Below are 22846 nucleotides of genomic sequence, written 5' to 3'. Positions count from 1 at the left end.
AAAATTGGCACAATCAATTTTGTTTTGTTTTACCATCAAAATCGCTACAATTCTTACCTTCTATAGGGACAGTACATTTTATGTCTCTCTCTCCCCTCGCCACCCACTATTTTGCGACATCCAACTAACTGAAAAATGAGACTACAGCACTGCCGCCAATTACAGATGACCAAACTCTAGACATGAGAGAGGTTTATTATTGTTTTATGCACAAAGTTACATGGCTTGAGAGTGTTCCTCACATGCAAATGAATGTCTGTGAATAAACTGTCATGTACATGTGTTTTACAAATATTTCTGACACATGAAATAACTAATTTGGAATGCAGCCTTTCATACCATTTCAGAAGAGACACAACCATTATACGATCACCAACAAGAAGCTATAACTGAAGAAGATGTTTATGTTTTGTACATAGTGGTAGATCCATTTTACCAGTGTGTTGTTATACAGCACAGAATTTATTGTAACAGAACATCCTAATGTTATCTAGTAAAGAACCCTACAAGATTCCTCTGATACATCGAAAAGGAATACCATATGTCCAATGACATCTGACATTTTCTTTGGTCTATATCTCGCCTCTAGCGAGGTGTGTTTAAAGTTCCTGTCATCTAGCAGAAAATCATTCTCAACAGCAGCAGATTATTGCATTCTAGTTTTCTAAGCAATTTGATAATCACAAAACAGCACGTTCATGCAAGCTACTCAATTGTTGGGAAAAATACTATCATTTCTAGATACCACAGTGCTCTATAATTCAAGTGGTATCCACTTTATAATTAGAGATTATGAAGTATGAAATAACACAGGACTTGCTGTAATACCTATTTTTAAACACGTAGTCATGACACTGAAACAAGAACACACGTAATTCCATGAGAATAGTTTCAGTCGATTTCTATTAGTTTTACAAAAAGTATTGGTCTAGTTTGAGGGCATTCCATGTATTCAAATTACAAATCGAAAAACAAATACCATCAGTATGTTGGCATCGAGCATATTACGTATACAAATATCGCTCCATTGGAGCAGGTGGCCATTGGTCGAAATCGCTTGCACAGACCTATGCAAAGTTTTATCATCTGTACTGGCGGAGGTGTACATCAAACAGACTATCAGTCACAGGAGAGAGTTCCTGTGTTGTTCTTTCATAAGCAGCTGAAAACATTATATTTCAGCTGCAACTCTTCCAAACAGTCTATGACATCAGCTTTGTGCACAGCCATACACTTCGCTTTTATACCATGACTTTGAGATCTGTCTCAGGTGCTAAACGAACATTAACACATTTGGATCTATTGGCTCTGACAGAAAGCTAAACATCATATGGTGTGAACTATGATTCTCCGATAACTCACAGGATGGTAGAAATAAAACTCCAGTGTTCACCATCTTTGGAACATGCTGTTCACAAAACGCACAGGGTAGTAAAAGAAGAAGAGGTACTATTATCTCACTGGCAAGAAAAGGAATGTGCAGGGCACAGCTGTAGCAGATGGAAGTAAGACTAGTCTGGAGCGTTGAGGAATACTTCCAAACTGTCTGAAGGTGATGACCTCTGCAGATAGTCCCATGCTCCACAGTGGCAAGTAGCAGATTCATAGTGTTCTGACAATATATATGTATGTCTGTAGAGATGTCAGGGATGGACGGTTGCAAAAACTCCCGAAATCTATATTTTGTAGAAGTCCAACAGGGTTGTGGGAATGTACAAGAGTTGGAAGTTATAAACAAAAGTATCAAGCTCATTTGGTACGCAACAAGAGCTTATATGTATGCGAAAATTATCAGAACAGTTGCAGAAATAGACTCATCACATTTCAACTCCGTGTTGCGAATGCCTCTACAACGGACTAGATGTCAAATGAACATGTCGAACTGTACCAGACTTTGAGTTTCCATCAAGTGGGTTGCTACATGACTCTGCAGACAAGCTGTCTGATGTCTCATAGCAGTTCATGTAACTATTTACAGGCTTCGAGGTTCCAGTCTGTAACACATGTTGAGCCTCATATAGGTATGAAGCGAGTGTTACTATACTTTTCATGATTTTCCTATCCAAAATGCATGCTTGTAGATCATCGGTAATAAGGGAATTCTAAGGATATTTTAGTAGTGTGGTGTATAGGACACGCAATATCCTCGTATAAAATCACACAACACATGGGTATGCCAGTTGATTTCCAATGATTCTCTCACGGTTGACGAACAGCTAGTCCCATTCCGTGGAAGATGCAGCTTCAGCCAATATATTCCCTGTAAACCAGCCAAGTATGGCATAAAAATGTTTTGGTTATGTGATGCTACATCTGCATATGCTTTAGACGGAACTGTTTACACGGGAAGGAAGCCTCATGAACCTATCGAGAAAAATCTTGGATGGAATGTGGTGAAAGATCTTGCTAAAAGCATTGAAGGACCATCAAAAAATATTACTGTTGACAACTTCTTTACTAGTGTACAACTGGCAGAAGAGATGCTTCAGAAGCAAATTACAGCGGTGGGAACAATCAAACAAAATAAACCATAAATTCCTATTGAAATGAAACCACCTGCCACAAGAGCGATTCATTCCTCTTTGTTGCATTTAGAGGTGACATTACAATGGTTAGTTATGTTCCCAAAAAGAAAAAGTCTGTAGTTATCATCAGCAAAATGCATCACGACCAAAACGTTGATGAAACTCATGCAAAGAAGAAACCAGATACAATAAAGTTCTATAACTCTACGAAAGGTGGAGTAGATCAAATGGACCAGAAAATTAGTTATTGCACTTGCAAGAGACAAACAAGAAGATGGCCATTTGCATTATGGATGAATATGATGGACGTCGCAGCAATGAACAGTGAAATTTTATTTTCCGCCTTACATCTGACATACCATAGTGGAAGAAGTGATAAAAGGCGTTTGTTCCTAAGAGATTTAGCAGAGCAAATGGTAAGACCACTAATGGAACTTCGTATTCAGATCCCTAATCTTCCAAAGGAAATCGTTGATGCCATGCAAAGATGTGGTGTTCAAAAAGATGTCATATTGCCGAACCAACTACCTGTTTCAGGAAAAAGAAGAAGATGCAATTAATGTCCATATAATAAACACAGGAAAAGTGATATGACATGCATTATGTGTAAAACCAACATTTGTAAGGAACTTAGTGGAATTCTTTGTGCTTCTTGTTTGTCACATGTTGAAAACTAAGAAAAATGCAATTTCATTTGAACAATGAATAATAACTTTTTGTCAAAATATCGCCTATATACATAATATTCTGAATAATGAGCATGTTTTAATTGAAGAAATTGGTTGTAATAAATGTTATAAAATAAATTAATAATATTATTTGTATATGTTGTATGTAAATGGATGTAACTAATAAAAATTCACTCTTAGAGTGATTTTAAAAAATTTATAAACATTAATCCGGCCCACCAGATCCTGTTACTGTATCTTAGGAATCTTTCAATATGACAATTAATTTGACAGAAAGAAATTTAGCTGCAAAGAATGATTATACGAAAAGAGGAAAATTTTAAATTAGGGCTGGGCCTTGGAGGCCCTGCATATGCATTCACTTCTGTTTTCGGCACCATGCATCCTAGGGTTAAGTGCTAAGGAGAAGAATCAATGCATTTATCGGACTTAAGCCATTCCCTAGAGTGTTCTGTAGGAGAGTGGACTGATCCCACATATATAGCCTTTAATAGTGTGAGGAGGGTGTTCGTGAGAGACATGGTGTTAGGACAAAGTTGCGTCAGACTAGGATTTCTGTGTGCAACAGGAATGTTACGAAAGCGGTGGTGATGCTACTGTAAACAGCAATAAGAGTGTTGCCTCTCCTTGGTGTTTACTCCATCAAAACTGCTACTGCTACTAATAACAAGCACGACTGATGCGGAAAGTGTGACTCGGGGTACGTACGTACGCAAGTTTCCGACAGAAAAAGACGTATAAAACCCATTAATTTCCTAAGGCAGAACAACAATTTCCTGACTTCGTTCTAGTTGGTTTATAAGAAGCTCGAGCGGCGGATATACATCGATTACACCTTCATACGACACCAGAATAGTGAAGAAGGAAGTAGTTTTTTCAGCTAAGTTTGACACTGAAGCGATTGGTTTAGAAACTTGCAGAGTGGTTGTATGTCTGACGTTGCACAAATATATCCTGCGTTAGAATATTACTATCGTTGCAATCCACACGACTAATACTTCGGAAACCATATAGCTTTAACAGTATAGCATTTTCACATGCAGAACCATGTAGCCAAAGGCGTTTGTGATTATGCTCTATGACCATTTTTCTCATGTCGGTGCCTCCTTGGTACTGCATAGAGATACTGGAATAATACTTCAGAAATGGTAGCACAGCTGATCTACATGAAATGTTTGAAACTCCATCTGTCTGGAGCTGTATCATGTATAAATCAAACGTTTCTTCGTAAATGTCTGATATATCACCGCTACACTCTCATGTCTACTATACGTCGGTAATAGGTTCTTCCCTCTTCAATATGCAAATATCTAGAGATATCTTGTGCACTAGAATGGGTACCGTAGTTAAGTTTGGTGTAAAACAGTCATCGCTGAAAAGCAGCTACAAACACATCTCGCCCTGTTGCTTTACAAGCTTTGAATGTAGTAGGTGTAGTAACCTCATATTCAGGTCAGTTTCAGCTTAAATTGGCAACTGTGTTGCAGAGAGAGTAGTCAAGGACAATGCCAGGAGATCTGTCAATTTCCGATTTTATACTGCGAATGTGACAATACTCTGTGACTTCCATCGAAACAGGGAAAGACGGCCAGTTACAACCGATGTTCTGTAAATACCTAGATAACATAATTCCATCAGTATAGGATGCTGTTTGGTATACTTTGGTGTATATGACTGAATGGACGTACTGCACAGTCATCTATCGGCATTCGCAATCTAGTATATGGTACCTGCAAACTAGAGGAACGGTGATTTGACAGTGATATAGAAACTGGGAATCATTTTGCTGCGTCATTTGGTGGCGTTGAAATTACGGAATAGCTGGTTGTTGGGTTGTTTGTGGAGGAGACCAAACAACGAAGTCATCAGTCTCATAGTATTACCGAAGGAAGGGGAAGGAATTCGGCCATGCCCTCTCGAAGGAGCCATCCGGGCATTTGCCTGGAGTGATTTAGGGAAATCACGGAAAATCTAAATCAGGATGGCCGGACGCAGAATTGAACCGTCGTCCTCCCGAAGGTGAATCCAGTGTAATAACTGGTAAAATTGCTAAAATTAATCACTTTACTGACTGTTTTGCGTATTACCGTACACCATCCCATATTGACGGGTCTTCCCTGTTTCATTTTGTCCACTGGTATGCTGTTGATAACCACATAAAGAGTGATTGGCACAACTTGGTTGAGATGCAGAGAGCCTTGGTAAAACACTGGATATCTGCTCCTTGTCACTGCTTAGCATGGGATTAAATGTAGAGGTCATCACCTTCAGACAGTTGTTTTGACGCGTTCCTCAATGCTGCAGACTCGTTCTATTTCCATATGCTGATGGAATGCCTTCCATATTGTTTTTTCATCAGTAAGATGACTATACCTCTTCTTGTTTCTATTACGTAGTGCGTTTTGTAAACAGCACTTTCCGCAGATGGTCAACACTGGAACAGATATCGTGTATATGACTGCAAAATTAAGAAGAATGGAACTCTGAGACATCTGCTGCCCTCACTGTGCAGGATGAGGTTAATTATCTTGATCACCACCTACAAACAGGTGTTTGGAAACGCTTCACAATACCGCAAATTTTCCACTTCCCATATATTGCGATGTCTTTGACTTTCTTATCAGTAAGATACATGGTCTCTGTGTTTTATTTCTACCATTTCATGTGTTGTGGGAGCAGGGTAGTATACACCATACGATGTTCAGCTTCCTGTGAGAGCTTGGATGTGTTACAGCTGAAAACAATGTATTGAACTGCTTATGACAGAACAACACAGGAATCCTCTGTCGTGTTAGACTGTCTGTTAGATATGGTCCCTCTCAAGTACAGGAGACAAATCTTTACACAGGTGTGTGCAAGCGATTTCGCCCACTAACCACCAACTCCACTGGAGCGATGTGTGTACACACAGACGTTACTTGTTTTTCTATGTATAGGAAGAAAGATACGCGCTAGAATATTATGGAACGTGTGGTATGACTAGTTAAAAATAGGATGCAGACACTTTGTAGTTTTTTTCCTACTCGGTATGTTACGAAATAACGACGAGGAGAGCTCTTAAATATGACTGTATAGATGCTTATCTGTATCCGTATTTCACACGTTTGAAATGAATGTAATGCCCTTGCGCGTGACAATTTGTAATTTGAACACATGTAATGCTTTCAATATGCACCGATTTTGCTGATATAACTAATAAAAGCAGTCTGTACCTCTTCTCGTGGAATCATGAGTGTTTTTATTATTATCGTCATGACTGCATATTTAAAAATTATGGCTTCCTGCAACTCTTGTGTTACTTTACACTTTATAACCTCTAACTAGAAAACAGAAACCACTTGAAATATAGCTCGTTGTGGAATCTAGGAATGATATTACTTTCCCCAACATTTGAGTAGATTGCGCGAAATAGGCTGCTCTGTGATGATCAGATTGCTTACAAAACTAGGATGCAAGACTCTGCTGCTATTGGGAGTGTTTGCCTGCTGGATGACAGAAACTCTACACGCAAATCGTTAGAGACGAGTTATGGAACAAAAATGTCAAATGTATGCACGCAGATGGTACTTGTTTTCGATGTATTGGATGAGTGAGATGCGGTAAATTCTTACATCAGATTCTATTACAAGGAGTGGTAAGTCCGGTTAAAATTTAATTGCAGATAGTTTGTATTTTCTTTACCTACTCGGGATATTGGAAACTAACGATGAGGAGTGCTCTCCAGTGTACTAAATAACTGTGTAGATGCTCATCTCTATCCGTGTTTCATAGATTTGAAATGAATGAACGCCCTTGTGCAGAACGATATATTATTTGAACTGTGCAGAATGCTTTCAAATACACCGATTTTGCTCGTAACACTAAAAGTAATCGCCTGTACCTATTCTCTTGGATTCATGAGGGTGTTTGTTATTATCGTCATGATTGCGTGTTTCAAAATATGTGTCTACCGCAAGTCTTATGTAATTTCACACTTCAAAACTCTGATTATAGAGTAAACACCACTTTATGTATAGTTCATTGTGGAATCTACAAATGATAGTGTTTTTTCTCAGAAAGTAAGCAGACTGCGTGAAATGTGCGGTTCTATAATGATCCAATTGCTTACGAGACTAGAATGCAATAACCTGCTGGTGTTGTGAATAATTGTCTGATGGATGACAGGAACTTTACACACAGATCGCTAGGGTCGAGTTATGGAGAAACTAAATGTCAGATGTCACCACACAGACGCTTTTGTTTTCGATGTATCGGAGGAGTTAGTTCAAATAGCTCTGAGCACTATGGGACTTAACATCTGAGGTCATCATTCCCCTAGAACTTAGAACTACTTAAACCTAACTAACCTGAGGACATCACACATATCCATGCCCGAGGTATGATTCGAACCTGCGACCGTAGCGCTCGTGCGGTTCAAGACAGAAGCGCCTAGAACCGCTCGGCCACAATGGCCGGCATCGGAGGAGTCCTATATTGTACTCATCTGGGTGACATTAGGAGGCTCTGTTACAACATGTGCTCCCAAGGTTTGCTTCGTAAACACCAGTGCGATACAGCATCTCATTGGTGAAAAGGGACCTGCCATGGTATGCAAAGCAGCAATGTCCTCCTGCATGGTAGCTTATTGTGGTCAAATGTAAAATGATTATTTTTTTCCAACATGTGAGCAAATGACATGGACGCTGCAGTCTGTAATGTTATTCCACTTGTCTCAAACGTTTGTAATACACATGTAGATGACGATTTATTTACAGACACTGATTTGAGCGTGAGGGACACTCTGAAGCGATGTAATTTTGTGTATCAGACTGAAAGATATCACTGTGACCTCTGCAGTTTAGTTACCTGTAGTCACCGTTAGTGCTGTTGTTCTTTCTTTTCTTTTCATTTCGCTGGGTGTAGCAAAATAATGGAAAGCGGACGGAGAGAGAGAGATGCGAATTGTATCCTGCAGTCGAATCTAAAGACTACATCGGTTTTGCTCACAAAACTAAAAGAAAATGTACTCAGTCTATTTTTGTCGAAAGAGATCATTTATTACTGTCTGACTGTGTTCTCTTTTTTTAATACATACTCACTTGTAGGAGGTGCGTTGCTCTTAAACAAAATTATTCCCCTTCACAGAACGGCAGGTTGCTGGAGCCGTGGAGGGCAGCTCCAGTAAGTGTGTGTGTGATCTCCCTATGGGGCTGTTCTCCAGTCAGGGTGCAGCTACATTTTAGATCTTGCTTTGTTCTGGGAGTGTTGCGGCCTTTTGTGTAACTACAGAAATGCCACCTGGGACACTCAGACACGTGCAACACCAGGGATGCCGCTTCGGCTGTGGTTGGCCAAAAACTGTGCTTGCAAATGTGGCAGGGGCTCAGGCCGACAGAGATGGTAATGGCAGGCTGTTTGAAAAAGCCTGTACCCCACTTTAGGTGGAGGGAGGGAGGGAGTGGGAGGGACGAGGGGAGGTAAGATAGCTGTAATGTTGCTAGTTCCTGACCGCACTGCCGGCCGAAGTGGCCGTGCGATTAAAGGCGCTGCAGTCTGGAGCCGCAAGACCGCTACGGTCGCAGGTTCGAATCCTGCCTAGGGCATGGATGTTTGTGATGTCCTTAGGTTAGTTAGGTTTAACTAGTTCTAAGTTCTAGGGGACTAATGACCTCAGCAGTTGAGTCCCATAGTGCTCAGAGCCATTTGAACCATTTTGGAACCTGACCGCACTTTGAGGAGAGCACACATTCAATGCCACCCTCTCTCCTGTTGCAACCTTTTGGGACGAGAATTTCCTCCAGTCTCCCACAAATGGGATGCATTATGACACACTGATTATGAGTGCTGTTTTTTAGCCGCGACTAGAACAGTAAAGCATTTTCCATCAGTTGTGGGAACGAGTATTGGCTTTGGTTACCTGAGAAGCAGGGTGACGGTCAAGCAGTGCAGATGGAGGCATCCGTAGCGAATTCTGACGTCAAACAGAGACAGATACAGTCCTCAGTTCTACGCTTACAGGTAACACTCTTATTAAACTCATCTCTGTCTAAAACCAGCATCTTGTCAGTGAAACACAATTCCCGCAATAAAAATAAAGATAATACCTTCCATTTCCGCCTTTTTCCTGTCAGTTTGCATGTGAAGGGTAGACTTTGAGTACGTCTACCACAAGTTTCGAGTGAGACTGTAAAGTTTTTTCCCAGCAGGCTAACAGTTGTATGACATTGTCAGTTTTTGAGATGTTATTTTAGGGGCTCCTTGTATTGCGCTATGCATAAGTTGTGTAATTAAGACCTACATTCATGTTTAACTACGTAGTTATGTCCTATCTTTACTTCAGTTTCCCAACGAAAATAAATAAAGTACACTAAACTAACCTTAACCTCCTGCATCTGGACAGTATCCAATTGTTGGGGCGATCACTCGGCCTTTCTGTCCAGAAGGATCAGCGTTTGAGTACCAGAAATGGCGCTACCCCTTTAAATTTCCAGCCAATCCCCAGATGTGGTGTGGTGTGTGATGTCAGCACAGCCCTGGGACAAATAAATTTCGGCCAGAATTCGAAATTCCCGCCGAAAATACAAATTCCTGCCAAAATCAGAAAGTCCTCCAATAGGATAGGTGGTGGAGGGGTAGGGGAAGGGTTGGGAGGATAGAGCGGGGATCCACAAACTATATGAGAAAAACAAATGACGTCATCTAGGGTGGAAGTGGGGCGATGTGGGAAGCAGGAATTAATTGGTGAATTTAATGAATTTGATATCAAAATAGCGCCAGTGGCGCTATCTCCGTAACACTAACTTCTTCCGTCATGGACAAGTCCTCTGACAATTGAGCATCCAAGTACGACTCACTATCCGGTACACCAGCTTTTCTTTCGCTAGCGCCTCGTCTCCAACCTTACAAATCTCTACAGAAGTTTCCCTGTGGAACCTGCAGCACTAGCTCTCCTGGAGGAAGGGGTATAGCGGAGACAGGGCTTAGCCACAAACTACGAGAAGCTTCCCGAATGAATTTTTTACTGTGCAGTGCAATGTTTGTACACTATTGGCCATTAAAATTGCTTCACCAAGTAGAAATGCAGAAGATAAACGGATATTCATTGGGCAAATATATTATACTAGAACTGACATGTGATTACATTTTCATGCAATTTGAGTGCATAGTTCCTGAGAGATCAGTACCCAGAGCAACCACCTCTGGCCGCAATAACGGCCTTGATACGCCTGGGCATTGAGTCAAACAGAGCTTGGCTGACGTGTACAGGTACAGTTGCCCATGCATTTCAACACGATACTACAGTCAATCAAGACTAGTGTCTGGCGTATTGAGACGAGCAAGTTGCTCGGCCACCATTGACCAGACGTTTTCAATTGGTGAGAGATCTGGAGAATGTGCTGGTCACGACATCAATCGAACATTTTCTGTATCCAGAAAGGCCCGTACAGGACCTGCTACATGCGTTCGTGCATTATCCTGCTGAAATGTAGTGTTTAGCAAGGATCGAATGGTTCAAATCGCTCTGAACACTATGCGAGTTAACTTCTGAGGTCATCAGTCGCCTAGAACGTAGAACTAATTAGACCTAACTAACCTAAGGACGTCTAACACACCCATGCCCAAGGCAGGATTCGAACCTGCGACCGTAGCGGTCGCTCGGTTCCAGACTGTAGCGCCTTGAATCGCACGCCCACTCCGCCCGACTCAGGGATCAAATGAAGGGTAGAGTCACGGGTCGTAACACATCTGAAATATTACGTCCACTGTTCAAAGTGCCGTCAATGCGAACGAGAGGTGACCGAGACGAGTAACCAATAGCACCCCATACCATCATGCCAGTTGATACGCCAGTATGGCGATGACGAATACACGCTTCCAATGTGCGTTGATCGCGGTGTCGCCAAACACGGATGCTACCATCATGATGATGTAAACAGAACCTGGATTCATCCGAAAAAATGACGTTTTGCCATTCGTGCACCCAGGTTCGTCGTTGAGTACACCATCGCAGGCGGTCCTGTCTGTGATGCAGCGTCAAGGGTAACCGCAGCTATGCGATAAACCGCAATCGCGATAGGCTACAATCCGACCTTTAACAAAGCCGGAAACGTGATGGTACGCATTTCTCCGCCTTTCACGAGGCATCCCAACAACGTTTCACCCGGCAATGCTGGTCTACTGCTGTTTGTTTACGAGAAATCGGGTGGAAACTTTCCTCATGTCAGCACGTTGTAGGTGTCGCCACGGCGCCAACCTTGTGTGAATGCTCTGAAAAACTAATCATTTGCATATCACAGCACCTTCTTCCTGTAGGTTAGATTTCGCGTCTGTAGCACTTCATCTTCGTGGTGTAGCAATTGTAATGGCCAGTAGTGTAGATGTGAAACTTCCTGGCAGATTAAAACTCTGTGCTGGACCGTATCTCGAATTCGGTACTTTTGCCTTTCTTGTGTAAGCGCTCATCCGACTGAGTTACCCAACCACAGCTCACAGCTTGCTTCTGGTAGTACCTAATCTCCCACCTTCCTGAGTTCGAGCCTCAGTCCGGCTTAGAATGTTAATCCGCCAGGAACTTTCAGAGAAACTTAGGTTCACGAATGTGAGCTACGACTGCAGGGGAATGGCATCATCGACATTTCACCATGGGTCATTCGAGACATATCCGCCTTATCGGATGAATCACTTCCCGTGTTACACCCACCACGCCACATACGCAGGCTGGTGAGGTATGTTCAGCTGGGCCTCTTTCGACCTTTAACTGTAATCCAAGGTACTATTGCAGCAGAAGGCTACTTAAAAGATTATTATATTTTAGACCACCTACGTCCCTTTGTGCTTGATTTCTTCCTCGTCACCTAAGGCATATTCCAGCCTTATGTGCCAAAGGAGCAGGAACTGCTACAGTTGTTTGATGTGAACGCTAGTTGATATCTTGAGAGGCCAGTTCCCGCTGTCAAACTGATAGAAAACCTCTGGTGCGCTATTCGGTGTGTCATCCACACCCACATACCACCGGCGAGTAATTCACTGAAACACCGTGAGCTGCACGTAGACATCTGATACCCAATACGTCTGAAAGTATACGAAGGACTTCTCCAATCAATGCCAAGCGAAACGCTGCTGAATCACATTCCGATGGTGGAGTAACAAGGTATTAAGCAGACAACGTTAATGGTTCCATTTCATCGATGTGAATTTCTTGTCTTATGCAGGTAAGGGTTTTCTTCAGAACTGTCAATTCCGCCGTTCTATCCCCTTTTCAGTTATCTTCTCTTACAAGTGACCAATTTTGTATTGGTTGCTGTAACCCCATGTGTATACACTGTAGCCAGTTTTTAGTACCCACTAACATCACAGATTAGTGAAATTCCCACAATTTGAACACCCTATGCGTAGTTTAATTGAGTAGTAGCCCTAAATCAGATATGCATGTGTATTTTCAGGAGTAGGATTGATAGCTGTAATCACAAAAATGGTTCAAATGGCTTTGAGCACTATGGGACTTAACATCAATGATCATCAGTCCCCTAGAACGTAGAACTACTTAAACTTAACTAAACTAACGACATCCCACAACACCCAGTCATCACGAGGCAGAGAAAAACCCTGACCCCGCTGGGAATCGAACCCGGGATTCCGGGCGTAGGAAGCGAGAACGCTACCGCACGACCACGAGCTGCGGACAGCTGCAATTACATCTGGTATTAGTGCTGTTGCGATTTTGCTCAGACGTAGGCTGTTTATCAACATCAATGGAAACGGAAATAGGAGGGCTGCCACTGGTCTCAAGTTTCTTAAACGGACCTCAACTTTGCACACCTGGAGAGGACACATTTAATGCAGCAGTTTGCTGTAATAATAGGAAATCGATAATTACGATTTTCAGGATCGTTTTTGCTGTGGGTTAGGCCGAACTTGTGTTATTATTCAACAGAAATTTTGCGTTAGAACGAAGAGTTAATGATTAGTAGGACGAGTCTCTAGTCACAGAAACGTACACTCGACAGCAAAAAAATGTGTCACGCCTGAATTCCAACGTGTAGGCTGCACCTGAATGTATGCAACCAACATAGCACATCTGTGTTGCACATTGTCGCAACCCTCCACAGTACAGTCGTTGTAAGATATACAACGGGTTCCACTAGTGACTACTAGAGAACACTGGACTTTATGACAGTCCGGCCAGATGTAAAGTAACACAATGACGTTACAGAAGAGATCAGGCAGTCCTTAACGTTTGTAAACTACACTTAATTACAATAAGTTACATTTCAAACGTTATGGGACAACTAATTTTGTCACATAAATCGTTCAGTAATGCTTAGGCACAATTAAATATTTGAGAAAGTATATGGATTTAAAAAGTTGCATCGCAATTGAAAACAAGTTCTTTGCTGTCTAAAAGGTTTACCCAACACAGGCTGAAAGTCGATCAACATTCAACGGGGAATGGTTTCGCATAAACTTTATGTAATACTAAGCAGTTAAATGAAAATGTGATGAACGGCGGCAAGCACTCTACGGAAATCCCAACATTAATAGTGAGTCACAAGTAATATTATTGTTCACATTACTCAACAGTTACTTGTACACAAAGCTGTACTTTAAATGACCAACGTCTTCGTTCTGGATCCGGATGCAAACCCAGAATATAAAGCCATTGTTAACCATGCAAATCTTTGTGCTTTATCGAGACCCGATTAATAGGCAGAAAGAGACGTTAAATATTGACAAAATTGAAATGCCATCATGTAATGCTGGTGACAAGGATGCGGACCCAGCACCTAATCGGATTGTTGAATAAGTACGTAAAATCATAATGTAGATATCCCAGTTTGTCACCAGTAATGAGGTAGGAACCTTAAATGACGACTGAAGTCGTATTGCCTGACCCGGATTCGAACCCGGCGCCTACCGCCGTGGTTGTCTAACCCGGAACAGACGAGAAATGTCCAGTGTTGGTCCACCATTAGCGGGATGTGCGCACATTTAACTAGAAATTAGGTGACGGAAACGTCTATGCTGACTGAGAGTCGAACGCCGCACACATTGTTATGAAGACACGTTAATAATCAAATTCTTGTTCAGTAGTAGTTAGGAGTAGCATGTTTGTTGCAAACCTTAAGGCCTATCTCATCCCTAGTATCGTGTTGCCTAATATCTGCGATGTCATGGTGTTAATTTACAAGTGGATTGACTGCCGCAAAGTGCAATGTTCTCTAGTAGCGTGTAACTTTGAGATGTAAATGAAGCGCCTCAGCAGAAAGTAATTTCCGTCGTGCAGCACGTATTGTTTCAGCGACATTGAGTACATGTTATAAGTGCAAAATGGCTCTGAGCACTATAGGACTAAACATCTATGGTCATCAGTCCCCTATTACTTCTTAAACCTAACTAACCTAAGGACATCGCAGAACACCAAGTCATCACGAGGCAGAGAAAATCCCTGACCCCGCCGAGAACGCTACCGCAAGACCACGAGCTGCGGACTTATAAATGCACAAAGCGTGTATTATATACCACGTAAATGCTATTATTTGGAGAAGCTGCCGCCAAACCTGTTTACTTTTACATTCCACTTAGTTGTCGTGGTTGAATACATGTTTTCTTATGGCTATATATAATGCAGAGCGCTTACAAGAAAGAATAGTTTCCTGCGCCATGCTATTGCTAGCTAGGTGAAATATTTTGTCTTAGCTATGTTTAAATGAATGTATTTTTTAATATATTGTTGGCCAAAAATTTGAATGAATCGTCAACTGTAGGCGTGCCTGCACATGTTATAGCATAATAGCTGCAGATGCGTTAGTTTGTACTACGGACTTGGGTAGGTTAGGTGTAACTTTTGATCCTTCGAGGGGTGATCGTGGCCTGGCGGCCCGGGTCTGTACTAGCCGCGGCTCGCGATCTACGGGCCAGCCAGGCTGGCCGAGGCGAGACGCAAGTGAGCGAGCTGGCGGTGGCGTTGGTGGGCCAACAGCCTGGGACGAGCCAGCACGGCTGCGCCGGCCGCATGCCTCTGCCTCTGCCGCTCCGTTTGACGTAAATATGTTCACCTCCTCTCCTGGCATCATTATAAGAGCGACTGTCTGCCGTAATGTCTCACTGGGAGAGGCTCAGCGAAGACGTTTTATACCGGCTAGCACTTGCAGAGCTCCATCCGAGGGCGTCGTGGGACAACGTCATTTTCACTGATGAGAAGGTGTTTTTCACCAGTAACGACGGTGCACGAGTCGTTTACAGGCCGCAAGGGACTCCTCATCGCCGCGAATATGTAACCACGACGAGAAGAAGTGGCCGGCCACCTGTTACCTACTGGGGTTGGATATCTGCGAGAGGGGCAGGAATTCTTCACAGGATAAAAGGAACACTGGACAGCGTGCAGTATGCCCACATATTGGAAAATGTGATGCTTCCGTCATTGCGAATGCTGTACGCAGAAGGGGATGTCACATTGCAAGAGGACCATTCTCCCACTCACAAGTCTGCATTTATTCAGCAGCGGCTCTCCACGATTGGCGTCAACGTCATGGACTGGCCGCCACGGGCGGCTGATATGAACCCCAAGGAAAACATGTGGATTGAGGTCAGCAGAACATTAACAGAGAACTGGCCACGAAACCAACCAACTACTGCGGACGCTCTTCGGGACTGCGTCCTGGAAGCCTGGGAGGAAGTTGCTTCTTCATGCTGATACGTCCGACGGCTTATACATTCTAAGCCACGACACATGACAGAAGCACAAAATAATGAAGGATTCTGGATATAATATTAGTCTTTAAGATGTTTTTTTATTTCTTTTTCGCCATTTTTCCTCATTGGGAGCTAGTGGAAGATCGCGTGGCAACAGAAAAGATACAATATGGGTTAGTTTTCCTTTGAATTGCCTTTAAAATTCAAGTGGATTTCTTTTGAATATACAGTTTGTTAAATATTCTATTTTGATTTCATTTATACCCTGTCTAGAAACTTACAAAGTAATCAGCGTAGATGAACTCTGTCGCAGGAGTTTTTGATATTTCAGATACATCTCTCTCTTCCCCTCCATCCATGAATACACCCTCCGTCCTCCACACAATACGCAAACGATTACTTATTATGTTTTCTCGTTGTTAATATCTCCTCTATTCTCTCTCACACTCTCTCTCTCTCTGACACTATCGCCGGAAGCGCCCTTCCATTCCATTCCCCCAAAACTTTATAAACAAATCTAGCGGTTTCCATTGACGCTGTATTTTCTCTTTTAATTGCTGCTGTCTTTCTAACATTCCTCTCAACACTTATGAAACCGTATTCTTTGATCTCCCCTTCCCTATAACCCATTTTTTCGTTCTGAGAACAGTCCTTCATTATCTCCCGGTCCTAAGATAAAACAAACTGTGGCACACATCTAAGTAAGCAATACTTTGCAAGCATTTCACGCTTAGATTTTGCACTTGAGCACTTTTATACATTCCCAGATCCCGCCCTCCGGCCTGTTGCTCGTCTCTTGACATCTGCAAAAAAAAAAAAAAAAAAAAAGTTTACATGGCTCTTAGCACTATGGGACTTAGCATCTTAGGTCATCAGTCCCCTAGAACTTAGAGCTACTTAAACCTAACTAACGTAAGGACATCACACACATCCATGCCCGAGGCAGGATTCGAACCTGCGACCGTAGCAGTCCCGCGGTTCCCGACTGCAGCGCCTAGAACCGCACGTCCACCGCGGCTGGCGGACATCTGCATCTATATCAAAATAAATACTCTGCAATTCATAATTATGTGCTTGCAGCGGGTTCTGTGGTCTGGTGGATTAATCTTGTATTGATTTTTAAAACGTGTAGGTTCACATCTCACGTCAGGCGTGGATTTTTAATACACACAAGTAACTCTCTTTCACCACTAGTAACGCCAAGTGCAGAACGCCAGTAACCACGGTAGTTCAATATCCGCAGTAAAGATAACATCCCATCAATGCCGACTGGGGCAGAGCGGCATTCGTTTGAGCTGTGACAGATGGAGAAACCCAGGAAAGCAGAGACTCTGTCACCAGCAAGCCGTCGTAAAGTAGAAAACGTACTTCATTTAATGAACCAATGGCCATGTAAGTTCACAAGGCTCTTACTTTATTTGAAACTGAGACGTTGGAAACTGTGGTGCTGGACTGGGATTCGAATTCGATTTCACTGTGTTCCTCAAGATTGCAAAGGCACCTATCTGGTTTCTAATCCTGATCAGCACAAAGTGTTCATTATTTCATTTCAAAGCCCTAGCATGTGCACCCCCAATTACTGGTGAAAAATAGTTGCATTTTCAACGTCTCTTCGTGCGTTGTCAGCTGTAACGTGTTCGTTTCAACTCACAGCCACATGATGAGCTTTTTATCACAACATTACAAGATCAAACGTTTCCTTACATGTTTTCAAGTTCAAACGTTCCTCTCCATCCTACTGGCGAAAACGAATTTCGGGTTCGACGTTGTGTTCATTGTGATCACCAACGACGATATAATGTGGATTCGACTTCTATCCAGCAGAATATTTTCCATCACATCACTGAAAGTGCAAACACTCCACTCCTAGCTATTGTTGGAAAATAATTTGATAGTTAAAGTGTCTTCATGACCACGTGTGCGGGGTTTGAATTCCATTCAGCACAGAACTTTTTGTTGCCTGGTGTCTAGCTAAACACGCGCACCTCTCGCTACTGGTGACCCAACAGTAGCTATTTATCGTCTGTTCCTGGATTGAAAACGATGGCACTAGATGCTAGGTTCGAATCCCAGTCAGGCAAAGACAATTCTGTCGTCATTTAAGGTTCCAACATCTCGCTATTGGTGAAAACATTTGATATTTAATTTCTGATTTTACGTACTTCATTAACAATCTGATTAGGTGCTGGGTTCACATCTCAGTCACAAGCTCTACATGATGGCATTTCAATTTTAAACAAGAACCTACCTTGTTCCTTGTGAATGACACTATATTAAACGTCGTTGGGGGTAGTTCCCAGGATGGTAACTGTTATGACAGGATTCCCAATTCAGTACAAAAATTTTCGTCATGTATTTTCAGGATCTGAATTGATAATTGATACTGGTGCAAACGTCTATATTTCACGTCTCTTTATGCCTAGTGATCGGGTCACAATAAGGAACAAACAAAGCTTAGCTTAGCTAGCAATGGCTATAGGTGCTGGGTTTCAATCCAGGCCCAGAACGACGACGTTGGTCATGTTATTTAAAGTTCACATTTGTGTACACGTAGCTGTTGATGTGTTACGAGAACAATGATATTACTGGTGATGCACTGTTAATGTTGAGATTTCCGTAGCGTGCTTGTTCCCGTTAATAGCGTTTTTTTACTGGTTCGTCCAATATCCTGTTTCCAGAGCCACTCGCCGTTGAAAGACGTTCAGCACGTGGATGGAAAGCCTTTTCCAGAGCGAAAAACTTTTTTCCAATTGCCGTAAAGCTTTGCAACTCCATATATTGTCTCAAGTATTTAATTTTGGCTAAGGATTACTGTACGATATATGTAAAATAATCAGTTTTCTCAGAACTTTTGGAATGTCACTTGTTGTAATTAAGGTTAGTTAATGAGTGTTAACGGGTGTCTCATCACTAAGAACGTGTTTTCTGATATGTCTTGTATGGCTATATTTGTTGACGCTTAGACTGACTGCCATTAAGACCTTTGGTCTCTAGTAGTCTCTATCGGTACTCATTGTGGGTAGTCAAACGACTGTACTCCATGGGGTTTTGGTGTTTAGAGGACCTGCAACACAGCTACATTATGTTGGTTGTGTTCGGCAGTGACCCACTTTTTTTGCTGTCAAGTGTACCTACTGATGTTTGTTAACGGCAGAATAAACCGTATTTTATTCGTGTATCATACGGTGTTTGATTTTGGAGTCGCTCTGACTTTGTTTTTCATCCTTCACGCGAGAACAGCTTTCAGTTTGCTGATATTCCTCAGAAAGCCAAAGGAGATAATTTTAGGTTAGGTAGTTACTGTTTGTGACGTCTGATAGGCCTATCATGACTTTGGAATTCCTCTGTGTGCAGTGAAGAGTTTTATCAGAGTTCTGAATTTTTAATCTTGTCTCTCGGATCGAAGCGAGTTCAGCACCGTCATTAAAAACCGTTTTCTACTACACCAGTGCAGACAGTTTATGTGGATTCTCTATTAACCGCTACTTTGATTACACTAGTGCACTTACTTGGCTTAGTGAAAGCGCAAGTTCCCCAAGGACCTGCAGCAGTTGGTTGCGGCCTTTTACACACTCATTAATTACTTAAATTTTGCTTCCCTCCAAAGTTTGTGTAAGACATGTCAGACATGCTGACCTTTAACCTAAGAAGGGACACGAGTGGAAAACTCAAAGCTCTCAACTAATACCATGAGCTTTGATCCGTTTATATCCGTCAACAAATTCTAAAAATTAAAGCTACCTCTCATTATACGATGACTTTAATATTTAACCGTTCGCACATAAGAAATTCATTGGTTGTTTTTCGTCGAATTCGTCTTGACTAATTCAGCTATGTTGATATCGCTATAACGCTTTAACGAACTTTTCTTCGCACCGAATAAACTCATTCAACATCAGGCATCTATGTTGTGATCTGTAAATGTTCATTCGAAGAGTAGAATGTTGATTTTGTTCCAGCCTCTCTTGCAGCACAGAAGTTTATTATGACACATGGAGTATCTCTTGCAGGAGATGTGAATGGGTTACTAATCCCGAATCTTTCCCCGATGTAGACGTTATCATGACACATTTTCTGTTGCAGTTCACAAGTACTGTGAATTCAGATCAAGTGTCGTTGCTTAGGTAAGATGGAATGGACATGGAGAGTTGCAGTCAGATGAATATGTATTCTACTACTCAGGAGGAGAAGTAAGAGGAATTATTGGAGTAGGAATGATTTTGACAAAGGAATTGGCTAAATGTGTGGAATATGTAGACTATACAAATGACCAGGTTATTGGTGTAAGGCTGAAAGGAGCACAAAAAGATTTACTTATTGTCCAGGTGTATATGCTAACTTCAAAACGTGATGACCAAATTGTAGAGGAAACGTACAATGTAATAGAGAGAATAATGGACGAAAATAAAAAATGCTGCAAAATAGTAATGGGAGACTGGAACGCCATTGTGGGAGAAGGGAAAGAGGGAAACCTAGTAGGCAATCGTGGTCTTGTAAAGAGAAATGGCAGAGGTGAATGGTTAATTGACTTCTGCAGGGAAAGGCAGCTGATAGCGGCAAACACATGGTTCAAGAACCATAAGAGGAGGCTGTACACTTGGAAATCACCAGGGGATAAATACAGAAACCAAATTGATTTTATACTGGTAGAAGAAAGGTACAGGAATGGAATCAAGAAGGTGCACACATTACCAGGTGCAGATATTAATAGTGACCACAACTTACTTATGGCAGAAATAGAAATAAGAATGAAAAAATTGAAAAAGGCGACAATGGTGAAGAAGTGGGATCTAGAGAAGATACGGTTCAACAAAGAACAAATTACAGAAATGCTGTCTCGGGACTTTCTAAACACATTACGAGACAAAGAAGCACCTGGTAATGCCAACGAGTACTGGAATATGCTGAAAGAAGGAATCATTACAGCAGGACAGCAAAATATAGGATACGTAAAAGGGAAAAGGTCAAAAAAACCATGGGTCACACAAGAAATGATTTCCAAGATGGAAGAGAGAAGAAAATTGAAAAACAAGAACACTGAAGATGAAACAAAGATATACCGATGGTTAAATAACTAAGTGTGAAGAGAAACAGAGCAGGCTAGCAAAAAATAGCTAAAAGAGGAATGTGATGAAATTGGAGAACTGGACAGGAAGGGAAGATACGACTTACTATACAACAGAGTAAAGACTATGACATGGGAACAAAACAGGGCAGGATGTGCTACTATGGAAATTTTGAGTAAAGACGAAGAGGTAGTGTACAAAGATCGTGACGATGTCCTCCAGAGATGGAAAGAATATATAAAAGAGCTATATGACACAAATAGCAAACCAGAAACTCTGGAACTTGAATCACACAACAGTGTAAGTGATGAAGAGAAAGGACCGACCATCATAATGGAAGAAGTAAAGTCTGCCATTGCTGCAATGAAAAATGGCAAAGCAGTAGGTACAGATACAATACCGGGAGAAATACTAAAATGCTTCAACCACAACGGAATAAGAGAAATATTGAGGTTATGTAATAAAATATATGATAGTGGTGAATGGCCTGAGGACTTTTTGACAACATTAATGATTCCATTACCGAAAAAACAAGGAACCAAGAAATGCAGCGAGCACAGGACAATCAGCCTCATTTCACATGCAGCCAAAGTGATGTTAAGAATAATTAATAAAAGACTTGAAAAAGTAATAGAGGAGAATCTCGGCGAGGAGCAGTTTGGCTTTAGACGGAATACGGGCACCAGAGATGCAATAGGACTCCTACGAATCTTGGGAGAAAGGTTTGTTGAAAAAGGAAGAGACCTATATATGTGCTTCATCGATTTAGAAAAGGCAATTGACAATGTGGTTTGGGACAAGTTGGCGACTATTATGAGGGAAAAGAGAGTGGACTGGAAAACCAGAAGGCTTATAAACTCATTATACCTTAATCAAAAAGTTTCAGTTAAAGTGAGAGGAGAAAGTTCAAACTGGATCAGACTAGGGAAAGGAGTAAGACAAGGATGCTGTTTATCACCTACTCTTTTCAACCTGTACTTGGAAAATATGATTGACCAATGCTCATTAGATGACAAATTAGTAGAAATTTGAGGAAGAAGAGAAGGGTGCTTGAGATTTGCTGATGACGTGGTCCTTCTAGCCACAGGGGAAAAAGAATTACAGGATTTGGTGGACACCATTGCAACTAACAGAAAAAAATATGGAGTGAAAATTAACACAAATAAAACAAAAGTATTGGCAATAGGAGGAAATAAGGAAATAAAAATTGTGCTGAATGGAGAAACACTAGAACAGGTGCACAATTTTAAGTACCTTGGAAGCAGGATAGACACCGACTGGAAGTGCACCACAGAAATTAAAACAAGGATAGCAATGGCAAAAGAGGCGTTTTATAAGAAAAGGAGAATCTTCTGCAGCGGTGTGGACAGAGAACTCAGAAAGAGACTCATAAAATGTCTTGTATGGAGTGTTCTTCTATATGGCGCTGAAACATGGACTATGAGGAAAGAAGACAGAGAAAGGCTGGAGGCTTTTGAGATCTGGACATGGCGGAAGATGGAAAGAATAAGTTGGATGGATAGAGTAAAAAATGAAGAGGTACTGAGAAGAGTGGGAGAGAAAAGACAGTTACTACATCTACATCTACATCTACGTCCATACTCCGCAAGCCACCTGACGGTGTGTGGCGGAGGGTACCTTCAGTACCTCTATCGGTTCTCCCTTCTATTCCAGTCTCGTATTGTTCGTGGAAAGAAGGATTGTCGGTATGCCTCTGTGTGGGCTCTAATCTCTCTGATTTTATCCTCATGGTCTCTTCGCGAGATATACGTAGGAGGGAGCAATATACTGCTTGACTCTTCGGTGAAGGTATGTTCTCGAAACTTCAATAATAGCCCGTACCGAGCTACTGAGCGTCTCTCCTGCATAGTCTTCCACTGGAGTTTATCTATCA

This window comes from Schistocerca cancellata, chromosome 7 (genome assembly GCF_023864275.1).
Source record: "Schistocerca cancellata isolate TAMUIC-IGC-003103 chromosome 7, iqSchCanc2.1, whole genome shotgun sequence".
NCBI lineage: Eukaryota > Metazoa > Arthropoda > Insecta > Orthoptera > Acrididae > Schistocerca > Schistocerca cancellata.
This window is presented reverse-complemented; position numbering follows the sequence as displayed.